This window comes from Zootoca vivipara, chromosome 13 (assembly GCF_965207765.1).
Source record: "Zootoca vivipara chromosome 13, rZooViv2.hap1.1, whole genome shotgun sequence".
NCBI classification, from domain to species: Eukaryota; Metazoa; Chordata; class Lepidosauria; order Squamata; family Lacertidae; genus Zootoca; species Zootoca vivipara.
In genome coordinates, this window is record NC_142596.1 from 19,843,947 (window position 1) to 19,864,270 (window position 20,324).

At 44.1% G+C, this 20,324-nt stretch overlaps 1 protein-coding gene across 6 annotated transcripts in view; it reads right to left on the reverse strand.

Moving 5' to 3' along the window:
* The window catches only part of AKAP13 (A-kinase anchoring protein 13), a 233,000-nt gene extending 213,926 nt beyond the window's left edge, over positions 1–19,074 (reverse strand). For 4 of the 6 annotated variants that reach the window (XM_088656962.1, XM_088656966.1, XM_088656961.1 and 1 more), the window contains exon 1: positions 18,824–19,074. The gene's annotated coding sequence lies outside the window, so the exon portion shown is untranslated. Of the gene's footprint in view, positions 1–3,312; positions 3,357–3,996; positions 4,040–18,823 lie in introns of those variants that run through there. The other 2 variants (XM_035130702.3, XM_088656957.1) reach the window with 2 other exon arrangements.
* Between the last annotated feature and the right edge of the window lie 1,250 nt (positions 19,075–20,324).

Below are 20,324 nucleotides of genomic sequence, written 5' to 3' on the forward strand. Positions count from 1 at the left end.
GGGGCGGGGAAATTGCAAGAACTTCAGAGGACCCCCCCCCCAAAAAAGGTCAACATGCAAACTTTTTTGCACATCTCCACTAACTTCTGTCAAGTCTGCCCATGGCAGACTCCCCACCACTTCCTTCCTTGCGATACGTGCTTTAAGAGAGAGCAAACACATGGCCCAGAAAGTGGTTTTAAAAAACCACAATCCAGTTCTACTTCTGAAACTGGATGAGCAATAGCCTTGATATAAAAACACAAGCCCCTCTGAACTATTTGGAAGAACAGGACATTGCAAGTAAAAAGAGGCTTGTGCCCAGCTCACCTCTTTCAGGCTTAGCTCTACCATTCTCCTCCTCTGTCTCTCATCAACAATACTCACAGGAACACAGGAAGCTGCCGTGCATCAAAGCAAACCCTTGATCCATCTTGCCATCATTTGATCCATCTCCTACTTGGAGATACTCTGAATTGATTGAGCATTGCATTATGTCCCTACTCTATCTCTGCCACTGATGTAGACAATACTGAGCTAGGTAGAACTTTGGTCCAACTCTGTAAAAGGTGCCTCCGGAAATCGGATTCCCGAGGTCTCACAATGCCTCGGACAGCATCTCTGAGGCCTTGCAAGACCTCAAAGGTTGCATCGGGGGCCCTGCGGTGTGGGTGCTGAGCACCCACAACAAAAAATTGTGGGTGCTCAGGCACCCAGAGCCCCCTTTTGTTGGCACCCCTGGCTGAAAGGCAACACATGAAGATCTGCACAGATCATTCCAAAGCATCCCAAATTATTACCACTGTGTAATTATAAGATTACTGTGTAATCTTAGAAGGTTGTATAATCTGTGGCTATCATGAAGGGACACTGCACTTCTGAATTTGCTACTAAGCAATCATTACTCTATTTTTTCTAATGGATCAATAGCTACCTGCATTTAAAAAACAAATCCTACTGCTATGTCTTGCTTCTTAGGATTTCGTGTTCTGGGGTAGCTATTTTTTTTAGTGTTATTCTATTTATTAAGCTATTTCATTGTTTGACCATGTTTAACCTGGTGCTTTGTGGAATTGTTAGTTTCATTTATAATCCCTCCTCTCCTCCAATAAACTCAAGTGTAAGGAATAGGATTCCCAGGCGTTTACCAAACCCAGACCAACTTGGCTTCAGCAAGATTGCCGTGCAACGCGTCTTAAGACGGTAAGCCTGGACCAACCTTCGCTGCTGTCCTTTTAGACCTGCTGGTTGTTTTACATGCATGCGGCTGAAGGGAGGAACTGCCTTTCCACTTCATAACAAGATCCTTTCCAAATACAGATACCACTGCCTGAGACAACTGTTGAGCAAATATGGAGAAAGCTAAGGAGGAAATAGACAGCTGCTTTGAGTCAAGAACACTGCCAAACGTTTCAGGCAAATAGACTTTACTACCTGACTATAGATTTGCATTTCTCAACCTCTAATCTTTCTGCCAAGATCTGTTTAGTTGAACTGAAGACAGGGTGGATAAAAATCTCTCACACACATACACACACAGCACACACAAAACTTGGATTTAGCATCTGGTGCCCGATATGCCACTTTCCATAGTGCCCTCCTTAAATTCAGCTCTAGCCCTGGCTAAAGTGACTGGTGGCATGTTTTGCTGCTTGTCTTCACTTGACCATGTTACATCATTAAACTGATATGAGCCCAGAAACCTACACCAATCCCTTTCAGGTTTATAATTGAGAAAACTTGCTTCCGTTGCCCACACATATCCCTGGTCACTCAAGTTTCTTTCTCTTACAGTCTTCCACCTGTTACCACCTCCTCACACTGTCTAAATGTAGATCACCAAGTTTCTGGGGGCAGCAAACTACCCATTTTACTTCTGTTATTCTTGACTATGGGCACGTAGGCTGATGGTACCAAGTAAGGAAGATATAAATCATCTCATTTGCTCTGTGCACCTTGTTCCTGTCCAACTAGCAGATATTGTCTACTGAAACTCAGCAGCAATGACCCTTCAAGAGTCTCAGGGAGAGAGGTCTTCCCCTGTCATCTGCTGCCTAACCCTTTTAACTGGAGATGCCTGCGATTGAACCTGGGAGTTTCTGTACACAAGGAATTTGCTCCACTACTAAGCTCTGGCTAATGGTAATACATACTTCAAATTTTACACATCACTTGGGAAGACAGGCAAACTAATGCCAGTGTACTGGAAGAAGCAAAGATCACTAATGTTGAAGCAATGATTCTTCAACATCAACTTTGTTGGACTAATCATGTTGTGTGGATGCCTGATGATCGTCTTCCAAAGCAACTACTCTATTCCGAACTTAAAAATGGAAAGCGTAATGCTGGTGGTCAACAAAAGAGGTTCAAAGACTGTTTCAAGGCAAATCTAAAAAAAATGTAGTATAAACACAAACAATTGGGAAACACTTGCCTGCAAGTGCTCCAATTGGAGAACAGCCTTTACAAAAGGTGTCATGGGCTTTGAAGACACTGGATCTCAGGATGCAAGGGAGAAATGTGCTAAGAGGAAGGCACGCTTGGCAAATCCACACCGTGATCAACTGCCATCCGGAAACCAATGTCCCCGTTGTGGAAGGACATGTGGATCCAGAATTGGCCTCCACAGTCACTTAAAGACTCATTGTTAAAACCGTGTTTATGGAAGACAATCTTACTCGGCTACGAATGATAGAAGAAGAAGAAGAAGAAGAAGAAGAAGAAGAAGAAGAAGAAGAAGAAGAAGAAGAAGAAGAAGAAGAAGAAGAAGAAGAAACTTCCAAGTGTCCACTTGGTGGAAGAAGAAAAGGAAGATTATGGTTGCTTAAACACTGGAAGCTTGAAAGCACGATCTATTCAGTTTTTTTGCCAGTTTGCACATTTGTACTCAATCTGGCTAGTCACACGGAAGAACGCTAGACCCCTATCCCTCAACCCCTGGAAATTTTATTCTGCCACCTTCTGACTTTCAGGATTTTAGCCCATATATTTTCAAACATATCACAATGACTAGCAATTTAATATAAAAAACTATTTGTTTTCAGGAAGGTAGTGCTATACACTCAGACCTAACTAAAGGGCTGTTTACTCCCCTGCCATCCCATGTCCTACTTAAAACATGAGGCTTCATAGCCCCCCAAAATTGTTTCTTTGAACAAGTGACTGAAGAGCTTATTCCACCAGCTTTCTGTCAGAAGAAAACTCCAAACTGTGAATAGTAAACTAACGCCAGGTAAAGCAACTGATTTATTAAACAGCCAACATCTTTTTTAAAAAAAAAAACAGATACTAAAAGACAGCAGCCACGGCATTCAAACAGGTGTGCCTGCTTACCACAATCCTCCTGTGATTAGACTCTTCCTTTCTGTGAAGGCAGCAAAGGCTGTAAACAGTGAAACTAGGCAGGTTTTCAATTCATTATTCATCAATGGGTGGGTAAAGCTTTCACTTCCGGGAAGGAAGGATCCAAAAAAGTATACGCAGCTAGCAGAGAAAGGCAAAACTCTTCCCAAGTGAGGTTTAATAAACCAGCGCAATGGATGACTAAGCAGTAGCAATGTGCAGGCTCCCTGAGTCCCCCTCATCCTGCCAAAAGTCTCTAATCCAGAGCAGGAAACAGTAAAAAAATACTTGGTCAGCTCCATCTAACTCCTTGCAGACGCTTTGTCATAATGAGAAACCGAATCGCAGCCATTTGCAACATCCGAAAGAGAGGATGGATTGTTCAGAGAGGGAAATGAGCTACTCTAGAAAGATACAATCATCCTTTATAAAATAAGTTTTATTATTATTTATTGAGCAGTTTCAGAATGATAAAAAATACAGTATTTCAGAAATTGTTTCAGAACAGTTTCAGAACGATAAAACCCATGTCAATCTAGAAAGGCAATATACTTTTTTAAAAGTGCATAAATATTTACTTAGGGCAGTTTGGATGTCTAGGTATCAAATCTGTCCCTGGTAACCACCTGTTAAAGAAAGGTGCTATTCTTCAGATTTCAGTTCTATAGAACTTACATTTGTAGGCAGAGAATTCTGATCTGGAAGTCCTTCCACTTCCCTAAAATAGAATGAGACCTGTCTATCAGAATTGCAAGCCACTCACATGCTAAAACAGAAACAGAACATTAAATTTACATGTTGTAAACAAACCAACAAATACATAAATATTTCAGATAGCCAAAAGTAGTTGAATAGAAATACTGTATTGGAAATTCGACAGACTGCATTTTATATGGTTTAAATGTCCTATTCAACAGCTTTGCTTGAAAATCTCTTCTATGAGAATACTTGTAGTAAATGCTTTCAGACAAGACAGCACAATAGCATGCACATCCCTTCCATTGTTTAGATTTTAACTGGGGGGGGGGTAGCCACTGTGAAGTGTTAACATACTTGGTTAACACTTGAGCATGCCTGCAAACATTAGGGATGGTCAGTTGAAAAAAAAGTCAGACAGCTATTGGTTTCGTGTCATAGGGGGTAACAAGAATGAACTAGGAGACAAGATCGAAAGAGCTATGCAAGGCAAAAGATTTCAAGTCCTCGCCTCCCAGCAAGAACTCCCCAGCTGGCAAGACAAATCTCCTGAAAGTTTGGAGATCCTTCACAGAGCCCAGTTGAATGTTGCTCAACAAGCCACCATCGGAAAGGAAATTTGTGATTGTTCTAGTTGCTGCAAACGGAGGTGCCTGCCTGGCTGTGCAATGGGAATCTGGAAGCACAGTAGTAATAATTAACAGAGAGCCAGCTGGAAGTGGCCTGTAGGTACAACCTTGTGGACGCCAGGAACAGCCACCAGGCTCAAAACACTTGGGGCTCTCGTGAGTCAGAGGAATGCAACCACAAAGCATAGCCGGGGTCTATTCAGTTCTTGCAGACAGATAAGCAAAGAGGGTTTGTTTGTTTTCAATGAAGACTCCTTGACAACTCGACTGCCAGGAACGTTCGCTTCATTTTCTAGATTCAGGTCCTCAGGTTTACGTAGCAACCACCCAAGGTTAGCTTTCACCCAGGTCTTTAATTATGAATCTTCCCTCCCAAGCCTGGTCTTCAGAGGGACAGGCAGAGGTTCTTACAAAATGTGTACGTTAAGGCAGTAAGATAACAAGTTGAGCTGGTTTTTGACACATATCTGATACTTTGAGGGAACATTTACAAAAGGTCTAATAATAGCAATCATATTAATAGCAATACTGTACCTACTTGGCTCTTCCTGAATGGTTACAAGAGCTTCAGGTCTGGGTGATTAAAAAACCCCCAAGAAAGAAGGCTAATTGTGAAAATTTGATTTAAAATCAGCTTATTAAGATAAGTAAGGGGGGGGCTCTTGGCAGTTCTCCAAATGTATGTTTGGGTTAAAGATAGGTCCTGTATCAGAAAAGATCGAAGACTTCTGCCCTATGGTCATATCCACACCATACATTTAAAGAACATTGCTACCTGCAAAGAATCCTGGGAATTGTAGTTTGTTAAGGGTGTTTGGAATTGTAGCTCTGTGGGTAAACTACCATTCCCAGGATTCTTTGGGCTTTAAGTTCTCAACCTAGCTCAAGGTTGCCAGCAGAACTAGCCAGGTGTTTAACTGATAATCAATCACTGTCAGTCCATCATTTGAAAAATAAGACTTTAGAGCAGTCTTGCCCAAAAATGACAACTAGACATTCCATTTTGGTGACTGCCACCTTGGTTTAAAGAGCCATTTTGGCGCCTAGCTTATATATCTGAGTTTCTAACACTGCATTTCAGGTATCCGTAGAGAAGTTGCCGTATGATGGAACCATTAACTGTCCTTTCATATCCACAGAGCAGAACTCCAGAAGATAATCCATTGTCTCCCGAGACAGATGGATAACAACATAAAGAACTCTGTATCCCCACATTACATTACTTCCTATTGGACATAGGAAGTTGTCTTTCCCACATTTGCTGGTAGAATCGCTCCTAGGTTCCAGGCAGGGGACATTCCCTGCCCTACCTGGAGATGCCAGGGATTGAAACTGGAACCTCCTGTGTAAAAAGCAGGTGCTCTACCACTGAGTTACTCCCCAAAGATCCCAGAACATTGCCTTCTGTTGTTTTGCTGCAGTTCATGCAGCTCTGAGAAAGAAAAATAAGCAGTAATTGAAATCACTCTAGCGGGTTGCCATAATTTTGAGGCGATGCAGCAGACATTGCTTTTATTTTGCTCGATTAGTATCATCTGACATTTCAATTATTTTGTTTTCCACCGTGGCTGATACGGTGCTAAATAAGTCCTGAATGTTATCTAAGGCAGCACTGTTTAGGGAAGCTTTTAATGTTTCATAGATTATTGTATTTTAATATTTCTGTTGGAAGCCGCCCAGAGTGGCTGGGGAAACCCAGCCAGATGGGCGGGGTATAAATAAATTATTATTATTATTATTATTATTATTATTATTATTATTATTATTGGCATGATGGCCTCACCTGGTGACACCCGCTACTGTTATGCAGCCCCCAAAGGTTGCCAATGCAGGAATGTAGCTCCTTGGCTGAAAAAGGTTCTCTGGGTTCTCAAACTTTTGTCTTCCACCCAGCTCCACATAACTTTGCTCACAAAACAGGCCCATCTTTCATGTTAGAAAAGGATCAAATGAGAACAATATTGGCACATGAACAAGAAGAACCTTTCAGCCTACAAACCAGTCTCTTTTAACAATTCTGATAATAGCTTGACACAGCATAATTCCATTTTACTGCCATTATGGAAGGTCTAGTGTCCTGGAAGAGAAGGTGCATCACCAGCACAGAGCCAAAAAACAGCCATTTTGCCACAAGCATTTCTTTTCTTTTTGAAGTTCAGATTGCATTACAAAAAAAAAAGTGTGCGCACACAAACAACAGGTTTGGAAGATGCTTACAGGTGCATTACATGTCGGGCCACCTTGGAGAGAAGTCATGTAGCTACATGCAGGATGCAGCACAGGAGCAACTTTTAAATGCTGCAAACCTACAGAAAAAGGTGTCTGGTCTCATAAGGATGCAAGGTGGAAAGAGCAGTCCCATCTTAAGAAGGCATGTGTCTCTGGGCATCCTAGCCAACCCACTTTTGAAAAACTGCCCCAGTGAGGATATCCTGCCACTTCAATCATCCCCAGCCTTTGGTCTTTAGCATCAAACCAGAATAACGTAAGCCACTATTATGGCAACTCAAATTTAAAGCCAAGGGCTTTTAGAGTTCTTCGTCCTATCAGGTGCAAATTAACAACTAGAATGGAAGATTCCTGTGCCCACTAATTATTAGGAAAGGCCTCTTGAAATAAGAACAAGGAATTAAATACAGGCATGGATTTAAACTGCTTTGGGCCTTCGACCTTGATGAACATTACAAACCTCCAGTCACTGAAGCAGATCCCACTTCTGCACAGAAAAAGCCTGTAAAAACATTAACCAAGCGAGGACGGTTGCTAAGCAGTTACCCTCAAAAAGGCTTAGAAAGGGCACAAAAGGGGAGTGCACACTGAACATTAGTCAACATCAACACCACCACCACAAAGAAACTATTCAGGGAATGAAGAAACAACCAGGTCAATTTTAGGAAAGGGAAGTTTAGTAGCCGAAAAGGAGAAAAGATGCAGATTCATGAACAGAGATGGCAACATGAGGATGCGATTAAGTTGTCCATGGCACCATTGAACAGGTACCCTTAGGACCTCTCTATTCTGCAAGGGTTGGGAGGAGGTAGGTTGTGGTATTGGGTACAAATTTACATTGATATCTCACTTTGCCTCTAAGGAACTCAAGGTGATATAAATGGTTCTTCTCTCCAAAGAGCAGCAGCTCTGGCGTAGAACAACTATTTCGCATACAGAAGCCACAGGTTCAATCCTCAGAATCTCTGGGTGTGGGAGAGACCCCCATCTGAAACCCTGGAAAGCCATTACCAGATTGTGTGGACTTTGTTCCAGAATAAGCCGTCTTGTCCTCTCATGGACCCTGTCAAGTAGATTACACTGAGTGGTCCAACAAGTCATGGCCGAGTAGGGATTTGAACCCTTGCCCAAAGCTTTGTGGTTGGCCACAAATCACTACACTGCTTCTTGATGAATTAACCTTTCATTAGAACGTTCAAGTGCCTGAACCTCGCGAACGTGGCTTGAAAGTACATAGGAATGTCAACAGAAAAGAGAATTGGTGAAGATTTCAAATGGCTGGAAAGCTGGAGGCTCATACCCTCCATAGTTCCTGTTGGCGAACAAAAAATATATATTGCAGAGTAAATGTTATGTAAAATGAACAAATTTGCATAGTTCATCAAGGTTGCAGTTCAACCTGGCCTAGCACAGAACTTGGAATGCCCATCTCAGTTTTTAATCACACACTTGTATTAAGAGCCTGTTACAAACAAGGTAGAGTTCTGTTTGGAAACATATTAAGAAATTGTGTGTTGTAATATAATTAAGTGGAAGATACTTGCTTGAATTCTGTCTAAAAAGAGTCACATAGAGCAGTTTTTTTAAGGACACAAAGAGGTATATATTTTAAGTAGGAATACCGTGCTCCCTATTTTCACTACTCAGAAACCACATCTGCTGAAATACAGCCAGTACAGTTCTTATCACAAACAAAAGAAACACCAAGGTGATGTTTATGACTTTCTAAAGCAGCTTAAAGATTAACTCCATATGAGGAACACAGCTAAGAAAAAATATTCACTTAGTAAAGCGACCAGCGTTTTTTTAAACAAATATTTTAAGACAGAGGTGGAGAACCTATGGACCGTCCAGATGATGTTGGGACAATGGAAGTTAGTCTAACAACATCTGGGGGGGCACAGGTCCCCCATACCTGTATTATGTTATTTTAAATTTTTGACCCTGGAAGTACATTGAACCTCCCTGAATGACTAAGTGGGATAGATTTATTTCAGGACACTAAAGTCCCCACATTGGCCTGATGTTCAGTTTTGGATGTGGAAGAGTCGAAGTGCATCGAGATATGACATGACTAACATCTGAGTATGCAGGTGACAACAATAAAGGGCGGATGATGTCCCTGAAGGAACATGCACACAGCCGAGCAACAGAAGCAAATGTCTACTAGCCCCGAGGCTGCACCACTCCTCCCTGATGAAACTCAACTTTTGCAAAAGGGAGACTTTATCGCAGTAAAGAAGCCTGGAAGATGAGTTTTCCATGGACACAAAAGGCTCCCCAATACAGAAGGTTCACTTTTATCACAAAACAGGCTAGAATAATTCACCCGATCTGGGGAAGTCAGAGCTGAAACATACATATACCCAGCTGCTATACCCATGTTCCTTCTTAGGTGGATAAAAGTGCTTAAGAGTGCTGAAGTTATCAGTCTAAAACAGCTTCATAACGATTTTCAAAACACCTTCTGGCTGGCATAGGGTGGGAATTGGTCTCTGCGTTTGTAAAATGGTTATGCCTTTCCTTTTCTGGGCTTCTAGTTACAGGTGGTTGTTGTTGTTTAGTCGTGTCCGTGACCCCATGGACCAGAGCATGCCAGGCACTCCTGTCTTCCACTAGCTCCTGCAGTTTGGTCAAACTCATGTTCGTAGCTTCGGGAACACTGCCCAACCATCTCATCCTCTTGTCGTCCCCTTCTCCTTGTGCCCTCAATCTTTCCCAACATCAGGGTCTTTTCCAGGGAGTCTTCTCTTCTCCTGAGGTGGCCAATGTATTCAATCCCCTTTGCCATGACAAGGCATGAATAAGTTTTTTGGCTTAGCAGTGCCCAATTAAAGCACAAGGAGAGTTGGCAAGAGGGAGAATCAAGCCAAAAGCTGAACCCGCTCCATTTTTTACACTCTGCCCCCCACCAATTTATTAAGTGTTCTGGATGCAGATCAGGTTCCATACTTGCCATTGTTTTACCTGCATATAACCTGGGACTCTTGAGCCAGGTTACACGTTTTTCCGGTTATGGTACATCTACTTTCTTCCTTCTTTTTAAAAACTTTTGCTCTTGAGACTGAAAATATAACTACATACAGAAGAATTTGGAACAACCAACAGTGACCAAAAAGAGATAAAGGTTGCAGCCATTTATTCAAGATAAAAATCAGGCAAGGAAGGAGAGAAAGACACAGCCATTGCTAATTGGGTGCTGCTTTCTCATTTTTCAGTGTAGGTGACCAGTGACCTGGAAGACTATAATCTGCTGCCGAGTTCCAACCCAAATACCCCAGTCAAATCTCCAAAAGAAAGGTTGTAGGCTTGTTCACATGTCACACTGAACACAGATACAAGCTGCATTTCACACAAACGTCTGTTCATGTGTAGAGTGCATACCCAAGTGAGGTTAAAGCTGGGGAGGGGCTGTGAGCTGGGGAGGGTCCGAAGGGTCAAAAGAAAAGTCTGGAGGGCCACATTTGGCCCCTGGACTTGTGGTTCATCCAACCCTGCTTTAAAGAAATGTATCTAGAGGGCTTTGGCACCTGATCGCGGCTGGCAAATCTTGAGCCTCTAGTAGCAAACTAAGTAGATCCCACAAGCCTGAAGTCAGCTCTAATTGCTTTAACAACTCAGAGAATGGAACACTTTGCAACTTACATATTTTGTAACATTTCTTGTTTTTAAAAAGCCTCAAAGCAGTTTACAAAAGAAGAATAGAACGGAATTCTCAACAGAACACAGTTAAAAACGAGTATTTGAATCATTCAAAAAGTGATTAAAATCGACAATCTAAAAACCAGGTTAAAAGCACGTGTCAACATAGGCTTAAACAAAAATGGTTTTTAGGTGCTGAAAAAAATACAGTGAACGTGGTTGCCTCAAGTAAATAGGCAGGGAGTTTCAAAGTGTGCGCACTGCCACGATAAATAATTAACTCTTATGTGGTAGGCAGTGTTTCTGATCACTCATAGTTCCACCGCTGGTATTGACTGTTGGGAGCCAGGTGCTTTTTAAAATCCTGAGTCATATCACCAAGCAACTTGCTATCATAGTAGAGCTGAGCAACTTGGCTTGTGATCTATTCTCTATTAACACTTGGAAATGTTAATTAGGAAAAATCCTTGCTCATTCAAGATCAACACATCAGGGATTCATAAATATGCACTGCCACCTGCCAACATTTTGACACACAGGTGCCGACAACCCCAAGCATGGGAGCCTCACATGGGCCATTTTTAAAAAAACAACCACCTCCCAGATTCACATTTAAGATGCCAAGGGCCAGAAAAAGATTGTAAGGAGGCTAACCAGGAAACCACAGTAAAATGACTTCAGATAAGTGCCACAATAAATGAGCGGACGTTCGGTGACGCCGCAAAAGCAATCTCAGAGTACCTTTTTTGATGCTCAGAGCACCATAGATCCCATGTTGTTTGCTTCTGGCCAAAACCCCGATGTTTAAAATTCCGCTGTCAATACTTCGCTGCAAAACTAGAGAGCGTAACAGGAAGTAACTGTTCCAGGCTTGGGACAGCTGCAGCCACCTGGCCCAAAGAAACTCAAGAGCAGGGCTGTTGCTAAGATACCAAGCCCTAACTGCAGCTTTTGGCTTTGGAGACCAGGGCTGGGAGAAGAGGAGAATGCAAGGACAGCTGGGGGGGGGGGGTTAACTGGTGGAATACAAGCAAGCCTGGTGTCCTCCAAGGGAGGGAGGGCGCTTTTTTTCTAGATAAAGAGGTGACGAATCTTGTTGACACCCTTCCTAGATCCATCCTAATGCATAACGGAGGCTGCATCCAAACACGACTTTATTCCATTTCCCCAAATGTTTCCATATCCATAGATTTTAATGTTTTATTTCAGCTTTCACCCATGCAACAACGACTTCTGGAAATTGAGTAACATATAAGGGAAATTTAATGCCGATCTCCATGTTAATTGGCTTCCAGGAAAATCACAATTGCAACTTCCTGACCTGGAAAATTGCAGGAGTTTTTCTACGCTGTAACTTTCCCGTGGTTTCCATGAATGATACAAAGTGATGAAATTTGGGGTGGTATTCTGGCGTACAGTTGTTTTCATGAGGGAACAGAAACACGCGCACCTATAAAGGGTGCCAACATGTCCAATGACACACCATTGGTGTGAATAAAATTTGGCGCAACATAGCATTGTATGTATCAAAAGCCACAGTTCCTTAAAACAACAGGCAATGTAGTGTAAAAGGAAATAAGCACTAGCATTACAACCAGGAAAACGAATGCAAGACTCCCAATGTCTGAAAAATGCACCTGTAGTGGAGAAGACATTGTACTTAGGCTGGTATCACATCTGCATCATACATTTAAAGCACTATTTAACGGTCATGACTTCCCCTCAAAGAATCCTGGGAGCTGTAGTTTGTTGGCTGGGAATTGTTAGGAACCCCCTAATCCCCTCACACAGAGTTACAATTTCCAGGGTTCCCTGGGAAGAGGGATTGACTCAAACCATGCTAAGGAGCATATGACGTATGCATTGTGAGGATGCGGCCTAGTTCAAATCTCTATAATCCCTGAAGATCAAGACGTTACATTGTGAGAAACCAGTCGAACCTACCTCACAGGGTTGTTGTGACGATAAAAAGGAGGGGGAATTTATATCCTACTCTAGGGGGAAATAGGAGGCCTGACTTGATCATAGCGGCTTCTTTTTTTGCATCAAAACCCTGGTTGTTTATGCAGGTATTTCGGTTAGGCCAGGCATGCCCAACAGGTAGATCGTGATCTACTGGTAGATCACTGGACGTCTGTGGTAGATCACTGGTAGATCACTGGCTCCACCCAAAGCAGCTCCCTCTACATCTTTGTCCTGAAGCCCCCAAAACAGGGCTTTCCTTCCTGAAAAAAAAAGCTCAACTTTGACCTGAACCCCCCAAAACATGGATGGCTTTCCTTCCTAAAAAAGCTCAACAACCTCGACCTGAACCCCCCCAAAAAGGGGTAGATCACTGACAGTTTTTAACTCTGAGTAGATCACAGTCTCTTGGAAGTTGGCCACCCCTGGGTTAGGCCAATCATACAGTTAATATTATGATTTGCCTTTGGACTTGTTTTTATTGCTGACTGGTTCAGTTTTCACGTCAAGTTATCTTAATATGTGTTGCCTTTATGAACCCATCGCACGGTCTAGCAATACAGGACAAGGCAGAAATATTTTAATTAAATTAATTTTTTAATTTGTTTTCCCAGTAGTTCGCCTCCTCTCAAAATTATCATCTGGAATATTCGAAAAGGAATGAAGTATTAATGACCGGGAGTAGAGCAACATGCAGTCATTCTACTTTCCTCCGTAGCATCTAATACCAATCCTTCTGCAGGGACCACAAAGACCACAACCGCATATCAATAATGTGATTTGTTATGTACGGGGGGTCTATAAATGCCTTCGCCAGGATAGAGAAAGCAGAAAAATAAAAAGAGAAATTCTCTCAACACTAATTCGTGGAAACTGAGGTGGCTCTGCCTCAAGGCATCAAGATGATGTGTCCGTCTCAAGTGGTAGATTTTGGGGCACTGTTCAGAGTCACAGAGAGGGAGACAAATGTGACTCACAGGATATTATCCACCACTTCCCATACTGAAATGAATGGGAATGACACATAAGCTTTTTTAAAAAAAAAATGGCACTGGCACTTAAAAAAAAACAAGGAAGGGTTTTTACTTGGCTCTGGTGAAGTGCTTTATAAGTCATATACCCACCGCCCAACTCCTACTACTGCAACAAAATGGCTCTATTGGAAGTCACATTAAATAAGCCACAGTTGTGCTTCAAGCAAATGGGCAGCCTTGCTGGTGCATGTGGCTCAAAAACTGGCTCCTTGCCCACCACACACTGGGAGCAACTGCTCTCCTTCCGTGGTCATCTGGGAGCAGCCATTTCATCAGACAGCCTTAGTGGGAGAGATGGAAAGCAGAGCTCTCACTTCATCAGAAAAGGACAGCTCCAACAGTCATACCCTTGAGCTGTGTGCCAGCTGGTCATTATAATATAACCGATTAGAAATTGGTGTCAGAGTTTTATTTTCCCCTTCCTTCCCTTTCACCTTGTGTGCCACGGTGTTGTTGTTTTCTAAGATTGTATGTAAACCTGTGGGTGGGACAACCATGTTTTAATTGACTGTGAGCAAGCCACACTCTGGGAGGCTTTTCGGCTGAGGAGAGGGGTAACTAATGCTCTTAGTAATCCCGCATGGCTCCTCAAAATCCATGGTTTGTTCCCCACACACAATGAACCGTAAGTGGCAAGCCAAAAACCGAACTTGGCTGCAGCTTGTGATTTATACGGAGAGGAACAAACCACAAACCCACCTTCGGACAACGAGGCAAGACCTCCAAGTTGTTGCTCCCAACGAAGTGTCCTTTCTGATACATTGCTTGCATCAGTGGAGGATAGAGAGGGCTACACGAAACTAAAACCTACTGTACAAAGGTAAAATTCATGTTCATTTATGCCTCTGGCCCCTACCCACCCTGGCATGTGGCCTGCAGGTGGTTGGCCAGAAGGGGAATCCAGCCCTCGGGATGAAAGAGGTTCCCCACCTCTGGCAAACCAGGCCAAAGTCTTTGGCTGTGTGCCCATTATCCCTTCAAAACACATTCCTTCCCTTGAAGAATTCTGGGCAATGTAGTTCTTCCCTTCATAGTTTCAATTCTCAGTAACAATAGAGTCGGAAGGGACTCAAGCGTCATCGAGCCCACCCCCCTGCAATGCAGGAATCTCAGTTGAGGTCAAAACGCTCAACTACAGCAACCCGAATTCTTTGAGGAACAATGTGCTTCAAATGTGCTATAAAGATATAGTGTGTGTGTACACAGCCTTCCTCACGGCGTTCACTTTGTAGAACGGAAGTAGAAAACCTAGAACTGAAGCTGAGATTTTAGAAGTACATTACATACACCTCTAACCCAGGCCCTTCACCGGGGAGGGTGGGAACGTTCCTTTTTAATAAAGGGTAAATAAACAAACAAACATCCACTTTGCACAGACTAGGGGAAAGAACATGTCCAGATTATGCTGCAAGATTAAAATCTCCCACGCACATTAGGACAACAACCTGAACTACTAGAAGCGCCCCACCCCTTCCTTCAACTTCACATAGTGAACTCTGCAAAACAGCTTCAAGAGGCTGAACTAGAGATCTGCCACTGGAGAGAGCCACCACCCAGGCCAAATCTGGCTGACTCAGAATGCAAAGCCCCACCGCAAGGTCGGGCAGGAGGTAAAGATCTCCCCCATGCCACCCGGCAGCAAAGCTGGGTGGCCCAACACCTGCCCTCTTCCCAAATCGGCAGGAGGGGAGGAGTCCTGCAGAACTTTGCCACCGGTCCCTCTCTGCCCCAAGATGCTGGGGAGACTGGCAGCAAAGTTGGGTGGTGGAATTGGATGCTGCCTCTTGGAAAACTGCCGCCTGAGGCAGCCACCTCAACCCGCCTCATGGGCAGGGCGGCTCCAGACCCAAGTAATAATAATAATAATAATAAGTGTGCATGCACACGAAAGCTTATACCCAGAACAAACTTAGTTGGTCTCTAAGGTGCTACTGGACAATTTAAAAAACAAAAACAAATTATTTCGACTACCGTACCTCAGACCAATACTGAATCTAGAATAATAACAACCTAAAGCAATAGTAAGGTGTTGTTTTAAAAATCGAAGCAAACTTCTGTTTATACAAAGAAAAACATGGATTCACTGACAAACACACAAAAGCTTTAGGAAGATCAAGGGAACATCTACTACCAGATGTGAAAGGAGTAAACGCAAAATAGCTGTAAATTGGACCTTGGACATGTCCTGGATTATATTATGTGTGTGTGTGCGTGTCAATAACCGGTAGAGAAGGTAAGAAGAAAACAGAGCACATAAAACATTATTGTTATTACAGAAAAACACTTGAATGTACTGTAAATAATTTCAGTATTCCATCAAGGCCTACTCTCAAGACGAGCGTCTCCAGATTGTCAATATTTTGAGGGAGAGATTTAGACACAGACTGTCAACGTACATTTGCACAAATAAAGTGGGTTGTAGCACTACTGTTGCCCCAGCACAACAAATCCACTTTAAAAAACCAAACTTTTTGCGGTTAGGAGTGTGATGGAGAAAAGGCATTTAAAGTGTGGGGTGAATGAGCGAATGCACGCTCAACAGAGAACAAAAGTATCAGTACATGTTCACTGTCATACAGCCCATAAACAAATCAGAACAAATGCTCAATAAAGACTGGACATAATCCAACCACCATGTGAGCTTTGAGCAAGCAAAACAGAACGAATGCTGAATGAACAGATCATCTGAACAAGCTCACAGCAGACCAATGAAATGTACTGCACAGCATTCAGTAATTTCCTATTAAACCTTTCCCCCAGCTATTCATCCACTACATGAGATGCATGTGCTTTCTGCTCAAGACGTTTTCCCAAAAAAATTTATGCTGTACACATTTAATAAGGCAACTCTCCACCAGACCTTCCCCTTATCCAGAATACTAAGGGGATCAAACTTAAAATAATTTTTAATCATGGTGGTTTATATTTTAATGGGGTTGCTTCATCGTGTATTTCAAATTTAGATGTGCTTTTTAATAATTTGGGATTTTTACCAATGCTTTGCAGTTCATTTTCATGTTTTTGCAAACTGCTTAGAAACCACCCAGTCTCAATGGTACGTACATTAATGAAAAACAAAATAATGGTAACAGAGAGTATGTGTGTGCCATAACCAATGGCCTTCAATAAGAACTCTGGGGGGGGGGACTTGCAAAATAGCCTGCATATGCAAGAACGATCACAATCCCAAACCAGAATTGGGGGCGAGGGGACAATAATAAAAAAATCAGACTACATGTGAGTGAAAAGTTTCAAGGTAGATGGAGAAGGGATGCAAACCTCACCATAATTAGTTCTTTGCTACCGCCTCCCTCCCCCCCCCCCCAAAAAAATGGCATTGGGTTTTGTTTTTGTTTTTGTTTTTTAAGTTTCTCTCAATTACGCTTTCAAAATTTTAAAGTACTACTTGAGAAATTACAGTGTTGCCTGCTCAAATGAAGCTCGTGTTAAGGCCCAGATGTTACAAAACACCAGAAGGCTGGATACAGCCTATTAGACAGAAAAACATTTGGAAGGGGAGGGGTGATGAGGAGAGAAGGAACACAATGACTTTACAGGACACCCTTGGAAGGGGGGGGGGAGAGAAACTGAGCTAGGAGGGAGTGGAGGGGGGCCTTCAGACATTCAAGAACCTCCCCCCACCCCACCCCCACAGCACTTAAATCCCCAAAGAGATTCCTGTTTTTGCGTGCACACCATGCCTTTAAAGCACAGCTTCTCTGTGCAGAAAATCATGGAAACTGTAGTTCACCCCTCCCAGAGCTACAATTCGCAGTACCCCTTAAGAAACTAAACATCCCCCGGGTTCTGGAAGGAGGGGTGTGAATGGGGTTTAAATGTCTCGTGTGTGCAGCAGCCTAGCCCCCCAAAAAACCCCGCACACACACACACACATACAGGGGCACAGTGGAATTCAACAGGCTCACGCACAGTGCAGTATCATAGCTGCCAAGTTTTCTCTTTACTCGCGAGGAAGCCTATTCAGCACAAGGGAATATCCCTTAAAAAAAGGGAGAACTTGGCAGCTATGTGCAGTATGTCTCTTAAAGCGCCAAGGCCCGGCGGACATAGCGGCAATTGGAGGCAGCAGAGACCCTTCAGCGCCATAGCACAGATCGCATCCCATTCCTGGCCTGTACCAAGTCAGATCACACAAAATGCCAAAGATTAGACCACCACACGCAACCCGAGAGGAACTTTTGATGGAAGAAAAAACCAGCTTCCATGCAGTTAAAAGTCCTATTCTCCCCGCCTTACAACATTCTCAAATACTCAAGAATGTGCAGAAAGAGAAGGGAGTTGTTTTGGGGGGGTGGGGTGGAGGAAGTATCCCCACCCGCACTGCAAAACATTTTAAAAGAGTTGGGGAGAAAATGAGTCTCCTCCTCCTCCGGCGCCTTTTTGCAAAACTTCACACCGACTTCCCCCAAGCGCCCCCCTCTCCTCTAAGATTTGCAACTTTGCCATGAGCCGGGTCTGGAATAAAGCCGCGTTTAAACTGAGGAGGGGGCGCTCCCTTCGAAGTAGATAGCGTAAAAGGGAGCAGGAAGGGGGAGGGCTTTTGCAAGGGGGAGTCAACACACACACACCCGCCAAACAAGCCCCCTCCCCTTAGAGGAAGAGCAGCAAAGCCCCCCCCTTCCCGCACAGACGCCCCCCTTCCTGCTCCCTCCTCCTTTCTACCCACCCCCAAATCTTTGCAGGGGGTCCATGAGCAGCCCCCCGCCACCCAGAGGCCATCTGTAAAATGTCAGACTTTAGACTTTAGAAATGCTTTTAAAAAGACAAAACTTGACCCCACCTCCCCCAAGATCAACTTTTAAAGTGGCATCTACCCCCTTTCTCGGTCTCATCTTTGCTAACACACCCACAAAGGGGCGGGGGGGGAGAAGGGGCTTGCTTCACGCAAGGCGGAATATGGAGACAACACCCCCCCCCGCTTTCCCACGAACTGCAAGATCCGGCCGACGAGCAAAGGAACCTGTTGCCATTATTTGCACGTGGAAAGCGCACCGATCATTGACTCGGATTAAAAACCACCGCACGACAAGTTCAATGGGATTTACTCCCAAGGAGGCGCGCGCCGCCTGCCTTGCCACCGTGCCCGCCCGATCCTAAACCCCCAACCGCAAGGAAAAAGCTCGGCCTGGCCAAGGTTGAATGGGCGCACTTTCCCCCCACAGCAGTTTTTTTTTTTAAGCGCAGAGGAGGATCGCGATCCCCGATCCTGTGCAGCCGCTGCATGGCAGGCTCTCAAAACGACCAAAGACGAAGAACAAGACGAAGAATAAGGAAAGTTTCTCAGCTCACCACGAGACTCGCCCGCCGATGAAGTTTCCCTCTTTGGCCGCAGGAGGAGAATTGGGGAGGGGGGGCCTCCGAGCATCCACGATGGGCAGCCGCGGGGGGAAATGGCCGCTCACACACCGCCCGCTGCTGCTGCGTGGTGGCTGTGGCTCCGTCCGGGACCCGAGCGCTCTGGGCTGCCCCCTCCCGCACCGAGCAAGCAGGCAGGCAGGCTGGCTGGCTGTTCTCCAACGCCGTGCGCCTGCGTGGAAAGCACTGACTTTAAAAGAGGACACTGGAGAAAAGCTATTCTTCCCTCTGCTCTTGCATGGAACCCAAATACTGTAGGTTCCATGACCGCCACCTATTGGACAGTGAGCTCAAAACACAGGTCCCCCTAAAGCAGAAGTGGGGGACCTTTTTCCGGCCCAAAGGAGGGCCACTTTCCCCTCTGGACAACCGTTCAAGGGCCACATGCCAGTGCAGTGGACATGGCCAGAGATAAAAGTGGACAGGCAATTAATGCAAATTTTGTCTGTGGACCGTGAGCTACTTTCTACTTGCACTCCTCTCTAGCGGCTCCATCCCAGGCATGCAAGAGGAATTATCAGGCTTCAAAGCACTCAAAGAAGCTGCAAAGCTGTGTCAGTGAGCAGGGTGGCTAAGGAGGTGGTGTAGCCTGCAGAAAGTCTCTAGACAGGGGCCTGGAGGGCCGCATTTAGCCCCTGGGACTGTGGTTCTTTGCCACTGTTCTTCCTATAAACAAAGTGTTTTGCGTTGCACCTTAGGGCATGTCTACACTGCAAGGTTAAACCATTTTCGAACCTGATTTAAAAGGTCTAAGGCAGGGGTGTCAAACTCAAATTCATCGGGGGCCGCATCAGCAGTTTGGTCACCCTCAAAGGGCCGGTTGTATCTGTAGGACTATGTGTCCACTCTTTATTATCATAAATTATTGTCACTGCATTCAATTATTACTGTTTTTTGTAATAATGTAAATAATAACTAGCTCTGAAAGCAGAAACATAGTCAGAATAATGGCAAGTAGATATTCAAATGTACAATTATTGTACAATTTATTGAAAAATGATTTTTGGTAACTGCACTGGGTGGTGGAGGCTCGCTAGGGTTTCATGCAGGACCTTGCAGAGTACCTGGAGATGCTGGGGTCCTTCTGCATGCAGGACAGATGTTCTGCCAGTGAGCCACCACCCTTCACCAAAGGGACTGGCTGAGGTTGACTCACTGGAGCTGCTCTCCTGGTTCCAGGGTTTAAGGGCCAGAAGTATAAAGCAGCATCCTATGTTTCTGAGGAGAGGGAGAGGGAGGGGAGGGGAGGAAGGAAGGAAGGAAGGAAGAAAAGAGGGAGTGGGAGGGAGAGAGGAAGGAAGGAAAGAGGGGAGAGAAAGAAGAGTAGGAAATAAGGAAGGGAATAAAGAAGAAAAGAAAAAGAAAGAGGGAGAGAAGACGGAAAGGGAGAAAGAAGGAAGGAAGTAGAGGGAAAGAAAGAATAAGAATGAGGGAG